Genomic DNA, 12836 nt, shown 5'->3' on the forward strand with positions numbered 1-12836 from the left:
TAGTTGAGGTAAGTGTAAGTGCATCCGTACCAGGATGACCCATTTATAGTGTATGAATCCAGGAGGCATACAATATATCATCTGCAGAGAACAGTGGAAACCTTGGAGCAGTTTGGGTTATTGATAAATGTACACAAATCTCATATTCAACCAACTCAGGATTTTGAGAGTTATGAGGCATGGTTTCCGACGAAGGGAAATTGTCGCTCTCCTTTAGGAAGCAGATCAAATTTGCATCAAAGACTGCAATGCTTATTACAGATGGATCACGCTCTAGCGTGATTTTCGCGCTCCCCACATGCACTGATTTGTGTTCCGCCATATTTAAAAACCGTTGAAGATACAATGGCTGCAAACTGATTCAGACAGAAATGGAGATCCTCATGTGAATAGTTTGGATGTTGTTAGAACCGTAAAAAAATACATACAAAGATGTTGTGACTATTGAACATGTGTTTTCATGTTTGTGAATTTTAGAGCAGCAAATAGAGGTTGTAAATCATCCTTGTCAACCGTGAAAGAGGTGATTTGAATAGCACATTGTAATAAAGGTAAATATCTTTCAGGAACTATTCAAGCTTGTTCCACAAGATGGAAGCCTCATGGGCAGAATGGGGTGGTACATCCATTGTGGACAAATGTGTGGCAGTCACATGGGTAAATCCGTCAACTTTCGTGATTCATGAAATTAGTACAAGGTAATGAATTGATGCTTAGCACAAACGCATTGAGAAGTATGTAGGTACAATGAAGGTAAGTTTGCTTTTGTGTATAATTTAATTCAATCTTATTTTTGTCTGCACAAACCTCTGACCTGTGTGGTCCAGTAAAGAACAAATCTTGCCTTGGTATGTATGCCAAAATAAGGAATGGGACGAGGAGATGGAGGATGAAGAGGTAATTCTGGATTCATTACCGATAATCTTTATTACTGCGATTCCATTCCTTGTCTCATTCCTTAAGTTCTTATGAGTCTTCATGGGAATCAAAGCTAATGCACCACACTTGGTATATATAGGTGAAATTTGTTTACATAGTAATGAGGGTGAAAGTAAAAATCAAAGAGGAAATCCTGACGGGGTGCACACCTAAGGCTTAGGCTTACTATTAGCAGAAATAAGTAATGGAACAAGGAATGCAAAATCAGAGTAAAGATGATTACCGGTAAGTAATTCAGCCATCCCATCATGGCTGCCAGTCTTCTCTGCTGTAGACTCATTGGCCAATAATGACTGCTATTAGGACTGTGCATAGGTGTTTCCTGTTCCACTAATAAATACAAAGTGACTGTGGTGTTCTTTACTGGGGCTATCATCTATTCCAGTGTGCAAACTCCACTGTTTTCCTCCATTCTCTAGGTCTGTAAGCTCTAGTACGGCAAGCTCGATTGTTGAATCAAGGGCTGGGCGAAATTGAGAAATTTGTTGTTGCAAATCGGCAAGCTCCAGTACAGCAGGCTCCAGTTCTACAAGCCTAAACCCTGTGTGCTACATCTTTGTCACCTTCATGTTAGTTATTCTAGATTGATATCTCAAGTCCTGAAGATCCATTCACAAGTTTTGATCCTTAAATGAGCACTAGCATCCAGAACACCTTGACCTTTTCATTCTGGGTCCTTTGGTACTGCTTTCCAGAGGGCACCATTTATGACTAGTGTTGCTGCTGATCTGGGGCCAACCTGCTCCACAACGTCTTGAAAAGAGATGTTTAAAAGACTTTATGTTCCGTACTTTGCAGTCACACTTATCAATAGGAGATGCACCAGTGGTCATCACAGACCGGATGACATTACTAGGATGGTCACCTCTAGCATCCAGTACACAATGACCTTTTCATTCTGGGTCTTATGGAACTGCTTTCCAGAGGGCACCCTTTATGACTTGTGTTGCTGCTGATCTGGGGCCAACCTGCTCCACAACGTCTTGAAAAGAGATGTTTAAAAGACTTTATGTTCCGTACTTTGCAGTCACACTTATCAATAGGAGATGCACCAGTGGTCATCACAGACCGGATGACATTACTAGGATGGTCACCTCTGGCTACCGGGTGGAGGAGAGAAATAGCACACAGTGAGGAGCAGATGAGTTCTTTGTAAGGGTAGCTGACCGGTGGTGTAGTTATGCTACATTATGGTGTCCCACAACCACTTAACCAAGTCCTACTATAGGAGGAAAAGCGACCATATTTCTCCTGCCTCCTACCTTCACTTTCCCACAGGGAAAGTCAAAAAGGCACAGGGGCTATTCCAGGAAATGTCCATGCCAATGACAACTCTGATCTCTTTCCCTGTCCAAATCCCAATCGCACTCCGCGAAACATACAGCTGTTAGTCTCTCCTTCAGTAAAGAGAGGGAATGCTTCACCTGGTTTGGTAGGATGAACAGGAGTCATGTACTAGCAGAGGGCAAAATAATCAACAATGTAGCAGTTGCAGTGGCACTGGATCCGGGTGTATGAAGGGCTCTTTTCACTCCAGTTATTTAGATGTTTTCTTTCACTATAAAACCAGAGTTGGTGGGGACGTTTTTGCATTACGACTATTGCTTTCGTTGCTATTCAACTGTTGCTAGCAGAGGGCCTGGCTCTTCATCTGATCCCAGTCCTTTTGCAGATAGCAACTCTATTCCACTGCCTAACCTCCATTTCTTGCCACGGTTAAGCAAGTGCTGCTTAGTGAATAATAATATCATGAAAAATGGATTATGTATTACTTGTATTCCATTGATAGAGCCAAGAAGGAGCTGCTGCAAATGGACTCCATCTTTTCTGATCCTTCTAATCTGACAAGGAAATCCATCATGCTGCTAAAATACACTTCAGCAGTCGTGGATAAAAAAATGGACCAAGCACTGAAAATTATCTTTGCTGGGTCATTCTCTTCTAGCTGCCAGAGTGAAACTGGATGGCATCGATTAATGCTGTCCACATGGCTTTGTATTTTGCCTTAAATGAAGAGAAGTATGAGTCATAGTACCAGGCATCAATTTAGCAACAGATGTAGTTGATGTCTGATGTATCTGATATTATGGGCCAGATGTAGGCTGCCCATTACCGGTCGGTAAACCCGAAATTCTGTAAATTTCAGGTTTACCAACCGGTATTGAGCCAATTGTGATGTAGGGGAGGATTCGGTAAATTACGAATCGGTATTTACCGATTCGGTATTTACCGATTCATCATTTACCGAATAGGTAAATGGCATGTAGGAAGCATTTTAAAGAGTGCTCATGTGCTTTAAGGATTTGTTATTTACCACCAACTATTAGTTGGTGGTAAATAACGAATACCTTTGAAAATGCAAATCTGTGCATTTTCGACTGTGCCATGTGACAGACATACATGCCCTTAGGGCATGTATGTGTGCCACATGTGCACACAAGCACTATTCAGGGGTGCAACAGGGTAACAATGTGACACCCTGCCACCCTTGATTCTTTCTCTTTTTTACCAAATCGGTATTTACCAATTCAGTAATTGACATTCATTCTTATGGGCCTCAAGGCCCATAGGAATGAATGGCAATTACCGAATCGGTAAATACCGATTCGGTAAATACCGAATCTTAACGATTCGGTAATTTTTACAGAATTTTTAGCTACATAGCATTTACAGATTCGAAAATACCGAATCGGTAAAATTCAGTATTTTCGAATCTGTAAATACTATTTACCTACATCTAGCAACAACACATTTGCATTGTCACAAGTGGCAGCAGCTGTAAAGCATGTATAAGATCTTGACTGACACACAGATGAATAGTACCAATGTTGTTGTAGACTAAAACCATCCAAGAGTAGTTTGTAACTTCTAGATGGGGGTGACACTCTACTTCTGTATAATTTTGTTTTCGCTTGCTTGCTTTAGCTTGCCATTTCTTGTCCTCTCCAATTCCCGCCCTGCTGCCCTCACAGATCCGCGGATCCCTGAAACTCTTGGCTCTAAGGTAGTAGTGTCGATTACAATTTCTCCATGCTGATTACTATATGACATAATCCTGCACAGCATCATTTACTCTGGCTAATATCTCCTACTGGAATCAGGTTTCTTGGATTGACTCCTGATGAAACAATGGCAAAGGATTTGATGACAGAATGTTTGCAACTCTATTTTGGGGAAAGTGCAGTCCTTTCCTGACACATATATCCTATCAGGGGACATATGTTTCAGGTGAGGAATCAAATTCAAGCTGTTAATCAAAGAGGATTCCCTTTCCATTCATAATTGTCCAAACCTAAAAAAGCATCTGGAGGTAAGCTTCATCAATATCCCTGACTATGCAAATACTGAGCTACCACAGGACTGTTCAGTTGTGGGCGAATTTCCTGGCAATATGGAAGTTCTATCACAGACAGCTAGGTGAAAGGTACAGCGAAATGTCTACCTCGTGGAATTCCCACCTGATTCATCATCTTCATCAAGCTCATAGTTTTTTATATTTTGTTTGCAAACCCATAAAATTATTCCAACTGCTAAGAAGATCCTGGTATTGATCCTTTACTCGCATTAGGCCAGACAAGCTTTTGTAGCCTATGTCAGCCAATGACATAAGGGAGTTAAACTTTGACAAGCAAGTGATTCATAACTCATGCATTTGTTAGGGAACGTTTCCATAAGAGGTTGGTCTTTGGTACCCTGAAGGCACATTGAGCTGCAATTCACACTAGATCCAAATGGTTGTCTGGATAAGGCGGAGCATTTAAATGCCTCGTACGCTTGTTCTTTGCTGATTTATTTGATACAATATTAGTGTCACTGTGGAATCTGTCTTCAGTGTTTCAAGCATTGCAAAATCATCTGTTTAAAGATGTATCAGAGGTTCCCTTGGAAAAGACTAAAGTCCGTATCTACTTTATAGCACAACTACCTCAGTCGTTGGGGCTCTCATGTAGAAAGACGTCTACCTGATATTCATTCCAAATGTTTTATCTCTTTCTGCCTAAAGTTTAATCTAAGTACCACTCTGCTAAAACAAAAACTGGCCTGCTCTTTTCTTATTTTTTGTTCCCTGAGGGAAGTAGCTCTTCACTACTGTGTATACATCTGCAGACCATTTTATATTTATTTTTCAAGAACAGTAGGGTTCAGACAGAAAGGCTGTTTTTTTGGGTTCACTTGTTAACTTCTGGAACCATCAGTGTCCAAACTCAGCAGATGGATAAAGTTGGTGCTCTTTGCAGTTTGAGTGGCTTAGGTTCCCGACCTTTACCCAGTGCTGTCATTCTACTACGGGAGGTTCTAGATTCTGATTGGATGGTATGGTGATTCTGATACGATATATCTACATGGCAGCTACATGGTTTTTCACTCACACTTTTTTTTAGGTTTTATCATCTGCAGATGGGCAATCTGGAGGTGTCAGCAGTGGATTCACCTGTATTGCCTGGGACTCCTGCTGAGTGTTTCTTTTTAGTTCAGACCAGTGATTTAAACATAATAGAGCCCCGAGGAAGAAAACCCATGATCTTTATTGGTGTTACAAGTCCCAGGCTCTTAGGATTGCCTTTATATTTTCTCATTTTTATGAGGGGCTATTTTACAGCTAAAATGTATATGCATAGTCTTGCATTTCCTTCTATGTTGTAGAGATGGAAGTAGGACTGCGGCAAAGGTTTCCTTGCAATCTGACTTTCCTTGTTAAAAGGTGGACTATAAGGAAGGCACGAGAGCCTTTAATATAGCCTTGCTTTCGTTTCTAAGTGCAGCAGGGTCAAAGGGCACTTTAACGAGTCTGGATTTTTTTATGCTTAAGCATGGAAGCACAGGCATGCAGAAGTCTGCAATTCTACATACCTACGTTTGCACGTGTTACAACATTAAAAACCAGAAATACTGGCATTGCAAGTGCTTATTGAACATGATGATATTTGAAGACACAGACATACTTCATTTTGTTAAGCAATGTGTCAAGGAAAACAAGATTCTGGGTAATCCCCCCATATGTGAACATCATTAAGGCCTGCAAAGTTAGTTTCACATACAAAATACAGGCCATAGAAGTAAAATAATTTATAGTCAATATTCAGAGTCATTACAATAAAGTGCATTAGAAAAGATCAAGTACCTAACTATATTACTAACAATCCCGTCTTTTGTTAACATTGTTAAAATGCACATCCTTGCATTGCACATGGAAATACAGCCCAAGGCAAGAAAGTGCATCGACACCAGCAGGTGTGCAAGGCATTCACTGTAAAGTGCTTTAATAGTTGAAAAGATAGATAGATACCTGCTTAAATTATTGGAATGCCCCTTAGGTTAACTCATTTAAATACACCACCTTGCTACCACTTAATAATAATAATGCTGCAATTCAAAATATTAAAATACAATAACAATAGCAGATAATCAAGGGAATTACAATTAAGTGCCGTCATATTAAGAGCATAAAATATCTAATTGTATTAATAATAGCATGAGCGGAATAAGAAGGAAAAAACATTCACTGTCTTCCCCAAATATTTCCTCCTCTTGCATCATCATGGAAAAGAATCTTAAAAACACAATTTATAACCAAACAAATTGCACTAAAAAGAAATGGTGGCAGTCAACCTCCTGTAAAGTTGGCATTCAACAAAATAATTTCTTGAGAGAAGCCTTTAAAAATTGTCTAATACAAAAGTTATTTCGGTCGAGGGAAGAGCAACAACGACATTTATGGCAAAGACCCAATCCTGGCCATTTTTCATGACGAGAGGGCGCATAATCTTCCTTTCTTCCTGGCTGTTTTAAGGTAGTGTAGTATTGCCTCTCTTTCTTAACAACACAAGGAAAACATTTGACATTTAAACTACATGGACACAGCCCTTTTTTAAAACAATCTTATGGTGATAGTTCCAACAGCGGCAACAAAACAAATAAGTAAGACTATATGTCGTTGGAACACATCCACTGGGTAACATTTTTACCGAGCTCTTAGTAGTTAAATAAACGATGTTGGGGTTGTAACTTACAAACTGGGCCTTCTCTTTTACTATCTCTTTCAGTTTCGAATCACTTAAGGACCAATACACATCTGTTACAGGGTGATCCAGGTCGGGGCTAGAAACCGGTGAGCCTAAGGTTGCAGATAGTTTACCCACTTTGTATCTTAGAAGGGTCTTCCTGGCTCAGATGGCTATTAGCGTTGTTTGTAGTGTGCTCCAGATTGAAAAAATAGCGAACTGGCCGTGCACTGGAAAGGGAGTTCAAAGGAACAAGATGCTATTCTAAATGGATGGCTCAAAACATCGTATTTGCAGGGACTGGCAGAAATATTTTAATGCACAAACCTTCAAAGGCGCCCACTTACATCTTAGGCCATGTGCAAACAGTTCTGCTCCTTATAGGGTTTACGATTTAATAATTTCCCATGATGCTCTTAAGAGTGGTTCAAGAGAATAGCTTCCATCTGTAGCATCATACCTTCTCAGAGAGTTACCAGTGCCCAATAAGGAACGGCTCAGAAGGGAGAAATGCGTAGACCAGTAACGCTTGAAGTTAAAGATTACTCCCAAATAATTATAGGAATGGACATGCTCCTTATCATTTAAACACACCTGTAACCAGTTATTGGAATATAACTGCTAAGTCATATGCAGCAGATCACCAGGTATTTTCAGGGCCCAGATTTTGTTCCCACGGATACCATAGTCAACCCAATCGAAAGTGGAACGAAAGTCCACAAAGCAACAACTAAGTTTCCCGATTGCCTACATAGCTATTTTGGCTAATGAACATAAGACCAAACAGTGATCGATTGTGGAGTGATTTGCTGCCCAACAAGTTCAAAACTGTAAAAGAACTTTAGCACACATTTTAGATATCTCATCGAGTAAGGAGGTAAGTTTCTAATTAGATAGTAGCAATTCATCCCCCTTTTTTGAGAATGGTTTTAAAATCACACCAGTCCAAGAATAAGGAAATACTCATTTTCCTATGGTCCTTTTTTTTAAGTTTAAGGTTTATTGAAAGGAAATATATTGCATACAGCGGAAGTGACACCAAATAGAAGAAATCACAAATTATAAATGTTATAATTGTAAATTGAAAAACAAACAAAAAACGTATTCGTGATACAGAAAGAAAGGGGAAAAAGAAGGGTGGAGGTCAGGCGGATAAGAAAAAAATCAAGAAATGGTATTACAATATTATTTTGAAACAACAGTAATCAAAAAAGCAGTAGGATAACCTGAATACCTATTTCATGTAACATAACTAATTAGGAATGCTATAAACTTAAGTGTATAAAATACAATAGTTGAAAAGAGAAAGGAGCAGTATCTAAAAAATATAACTAGAACCAAGTTGAAAAAGACAATAAAATATTTATGGAGGTTTTCTAACTTCATCTGGAGTATTAACTATATTGGCAGATTTTGTAGCTATATCAGTTAGGTAAGTGGTTAAAGGAAGCCATAAAATATCTCTTTTAATTGATAGGGATATGGGAGAAACATTATTTGTGTCCAATCTATGATGAAAGCAAACAGCATTCCACCAAGCTCTGAAGGTAACTTTCTCAGCTTCTTTCCAATTGGAAGTTATTAAATGAAGGGCTATTGCTAATAACAAGTCAATTAATGAAGGGTTTGGAGTTGGGTGAGGTCAAGAGGGTGGTAATGAACCTAAAAAGACGTTAGATAGGGAAAAAGAAATTCGGGTATTGAAAATGTTATTAATTTGGAACCAAACCTGGGACCAGAAACGGGACAGGGAATGGCATTCAAAAAGCATATGTTTTAATTCAGCTGAAGACGCTTGACATGACCAACATGACGAAGAATGGTCTGCAGAAAAAGAGGCTAACTTCAAAGGGGGTAGAAAAAGGCATTTGTAAATAAAATAAAGAGTCTGGGAGGTGTTCGCTGCTCTCGATGTTTTATGTATTTTTAGCCATAATTTGTCCAAAAAAGGGATAGACCAACATTCTGCAAGATCTTTTTCCCAAGCCAATTCAGCCTTCCCCATAGCCCTTTTAGAAGAGAATAACAAATTTCTATATAAAGAGGAGGCTTATGAGTTAGTAAGATAACAAAGGAAAAAGAATGGAGCATATGGTAGGAATATTAGGATTAGGCGGTAAGGAAAGAAGATATTGTATAAGAGGTGGAAGGAGTGAGTCATATTGAGACTTACACGAAGAGGGTAAAGAATATTGTAATTGGAGATCTGAAAAGGATAATGGAATATTATTTAATACTAATTGAGAGATCCAGAGTAGACCTTTGAGCCTCCAAGATTTCCAATAAATAGTATGGCCTTTAATGCGTAATAGATTATTATGCCAAATAGGTTGCTGATCTAACGAGGAAGAAGAAGGATATGAGGACGGAAGGAGTGGTATTAATAATTCACGTGTATGAGAAACAACTTGAGAACGAAAAGAAGAAATAGTATTAGTAAAAGCAAGAGATTCTTTAAAATGAAAAGGAGCCATAAAGAATTTTTCATTAATTAACCAAATAGGAGGATGAACACATTGCTCAAGAGAAAACCAATGTGAGGATTGTCGGAGAGAAAAGGCATAATGATAAGATCTAAAATCAGGAAATTCGAGACCATCAGAATTTTTGTCAGCCTTAAGAGAGTTGAGAGCTATCCTAGGAATGTTGTTTTTCCAAAAGAATTTATTTAACAGGGAATCGATTCTTTTAAGGTAAAAACTCAGGATATGTACTGGGATCATAGACAAAAGATAGAGAATTAACGGAGAAAGCATCATTTTAATAGAGTCCATGCGACCCGACTATGAGAGAAAAAGTGGGTGCCATCTGTCAATAGATGCAGATAAATTTTTTGTGAGAATATCAAATTTTTCTTTTAAGGTTTCTGGGATAGTAGGAGAGAACCATAAACCTAAGTATTTTAATTTAGAGGTTTTCCAGGAGAAACCAGTGGAAATAAAATCTTGTTTTAAACATAGAATATTTAATGGAAGAACTTCACATTTATCCGAGTTAAGGCGATAACCAGATAAATGAGAGAACGTGTCAACCTGAGAAAGAAAGGCTGTAAGAGAAGAAGAGTGATTGGAGCAATATAACAGGATATCATCGGCATAAACAGACATTTTAACCTGAGTATTGTCAAGTTTAATACCACTAATTCTATCATCCAACCTAATTTTCGTTAAGAAAGGTTCTAATGCAATTATAAATAAAAAAGGAGACAGAGGGCATGCTTGACGAACACCCCTAGAAAGAGAAAAATAATCAAAGGTTTTCCCATTAATAAATATAGAAGCTTTAGGACCAGAGTAAAGTAAAGAAATAAAATAGATCAATTTAGAAGGGAACCCAATCCATTTAAGAGCATGGAATATAAACTCCCAACCTATCCTATTAAATGCTTTTTCAGCATCCAATGCTATCGCAGCAATGGGATAGTCGAGCGAAGAAGCCTTACTTAAAATGTTAAAGAAAACTCTAGAATTATCTGAAGACAAACGACCTTTGATAAAACCTGATTGTTCTGGGCCAATAAGAATAGGCAAGATGGGATTGATACGAAGAGCTAAAATCTTAGCAAAAATCTTATAATCTAAATTAACTAGGGAGATTGGGCGATCATTTTTACAGAAAGCAGGGTCTTTGTTTTCTTTGGGGATTAAACAGATCAAGGCTTCTTGAAAAGATCCGGAAGAGGAGCCATCCTTAACAAAAGACTGATAAAGTGATAAAAGATGAGGAAGTAATATGGATGCGAAGTGAGCATAAAATTCAAAAGTAAATCCATCAGGACCAGGTGCTTTGCCTCTTTTCAATACGGACACAGCATGTTTAATCTCGGATAGAGTGATGTCCGCTTCTAATGAGGTAAAATCAGAATCATATGGGGGAGGAGAATTTATTGATTGGAAGAAAGAGGAAAGACCCTCCGAAGACGGGTGGTGTATGTTCTGGTGTATACAAATTTTTATAAAATGAAACAAATTCATTTAGAATATCTTCATCTTTAAAGAGCGAAATACCTACATCATTACGAATGGATTCTATTTTAGTCCGCTCACGACGGATCTTCAAGTAATTTGCAAGTAGTGTACCCATCTTATTTTGGCTACCATAATAACGGGCACTACTTTTTAAAAGATAAGAGTATGCAGCTTCTGTAGTAGATTTATTAAAATTATTTTTTGCCTCAATTACATTTTTTAACAATGCTTCAGAATTAGAGCGATAATAACAATATTCAAGGTGCTTAATCTTGGTTGATAACTGAGCGTTTTTAGCTTCAAAAAGCTTTTTTTTCAGAGAAACAAAATTTATGATAAATTCCCTAGCCGCAGCTTTAAAAGAATCCCAAATCATTACAGGAGAAGAATCTGGAATAGAATTAAAGGAAAAGAATTCAGAAACAAAAAAGGTGAATTGGCTTGTGAAATTAGGATCCAATAATAATGAGTTACTAAAATGCCATCTACCAACATTAGGGGAAAAAGATAACAAATCCAAATCTACAACAACTGGAGCATGGTCCTATATTAGAATAGAACCAATTTCAGCCTGAGAGACAAGCTGAGACAAAGGCTTACTAAAAAAAATGTAATCTATTCTGGACTGCGAATTGTGAGGGGGAGAATAAAAAGTATATTCTCGTAAATCAAGATTACACAGTCTCCAAATGCCAACTAAAGCTTTACGACGAATTGCAGAGGTGAATTGTAAGTGCATTTTGGTATTGGAGAATCTCACAGATGAATGTCTGTCTAATATGGGATTTTGAATCTGGTTACAGTCACCTCCAAAAATAACGTTTTCTTCATCTAACATAAGAAGTTTGTCAGATATCTGAGTCCAAAACATGTTGTCAACATTAATAGGTGCATAAACATTAAACAATACCAAAGGTATTTGATCAATAAGCAGTTTAACAATTACCCAGCGGCCATCAAGATCATTTTCCTGATGTGTAACTGAAAATTGATGTTTTTATGACACAAAATCGATAAACCATTTTTCTTTCCCGAAGCCTGGTGAGGAAAAGACATGACCTACCCAAATTCTTTTCAATTTAACTGCTTCAGCCTCTGAGAGGTGGGTTTCTTGAATGAAAGCAATGTCAGTATTCAATCTAGCTACATGTGTTAACACTTGTTGTCTTTTTAGGGGATTATTAACTCCTTTAACGTTCCATGTTACAACTCTAAACGCAAACCATTAAAATGAAGATGCACAGTTAGTGTAAGAACAATGAAAATACATGCATGACATAAAAAATAAGTAATCAATCTATAAACAATATCAGAAGGCAAAAACCTATTACCTAGGTGAAAGAGATTGAAAAAGAAAAGATTATGAGAAAGACTCAGGAATAAGGAGATGAAAAAGAGAAGTATGAGGAGAGTAGTGATAAAGGTAGTATAATCATTTACAGCAAAGTGAAAAAGATAAAAGGAAAAGGGAAGAGACGAGGGAGAAAGCATCAGAGAAAAAAGGAGACAGGGAACAAGGATGTAATTCAAGTGAGACAATTGACAAAGACACAATACGACAAAAAGACATACCACAAGAAAACAATGAGACTGGGGCTGGTGGAACCACATGAGGAAATCAGCACACCGGACCAAGGACTCCGTAAGAACGCGCATGGGGAGAAAAACCTCCAAGTGAAACATGAAGACACATAGATGAAGGGATCACAAAAACCGCATCTAAAAGAACCCAAAAAGAGATAATAATTAACATCTGAAATCGCAATAAAATAAGGATAAAATACAAAACTCAAAGCACAAAATACAGAGTACACAGTACAAGATACAGCAGGGAACAATTAAAAGAGGACATCATGAGGAAATATCGTTCCATAAGTAGAGAAAATACGTTCAGTAATTATGCTCTAGAAACATACATCGATTCATT

General features: G+C 37.9%; 1 protein-coding gene across 4 annotated transcripts in view; it reads right to left on the reverse strand.

Moving 5' to 3' along the window:
* Positions 1-12836, reverse strand: part of CRACR2B (calcium release activated channel regulator 2B) — a 370935-nt gene that overhangs the window by 185382 nt on the left and 172717 nt on the right. For 3 of the 4 annotated variants that reach the window (XM_086957752.1, XM_086957755.1, XM_086957753.1), the window contains exon 2: positions 12482-12628. The exons of the other annotated variant lie outside the window; for it this stretch is intronic. The gene's annotated coding sequence lies outside the window, so the exon portion shown is untranslated. The remainder of the gene's footprint in view (positions 1-12481; positions 12629-12836) is intronic. 4 annotated transcript variants of the gene reach the window in all.

Source organism: Lissotriton vulgaris, chromosome 2_1 (genome assembly GCF_964263255.1).
Source record: "Lissotriton vulgaris chromosome 2_1, aLisVul1.2, whole genome shotgun sequence".
NCBI classification, from domain to species: Eukaryota; Metazoa; Chordata; class Amphibia; order Caudata; family Salamandridae; genus Lissotriton; species Lissotriton vulgaris.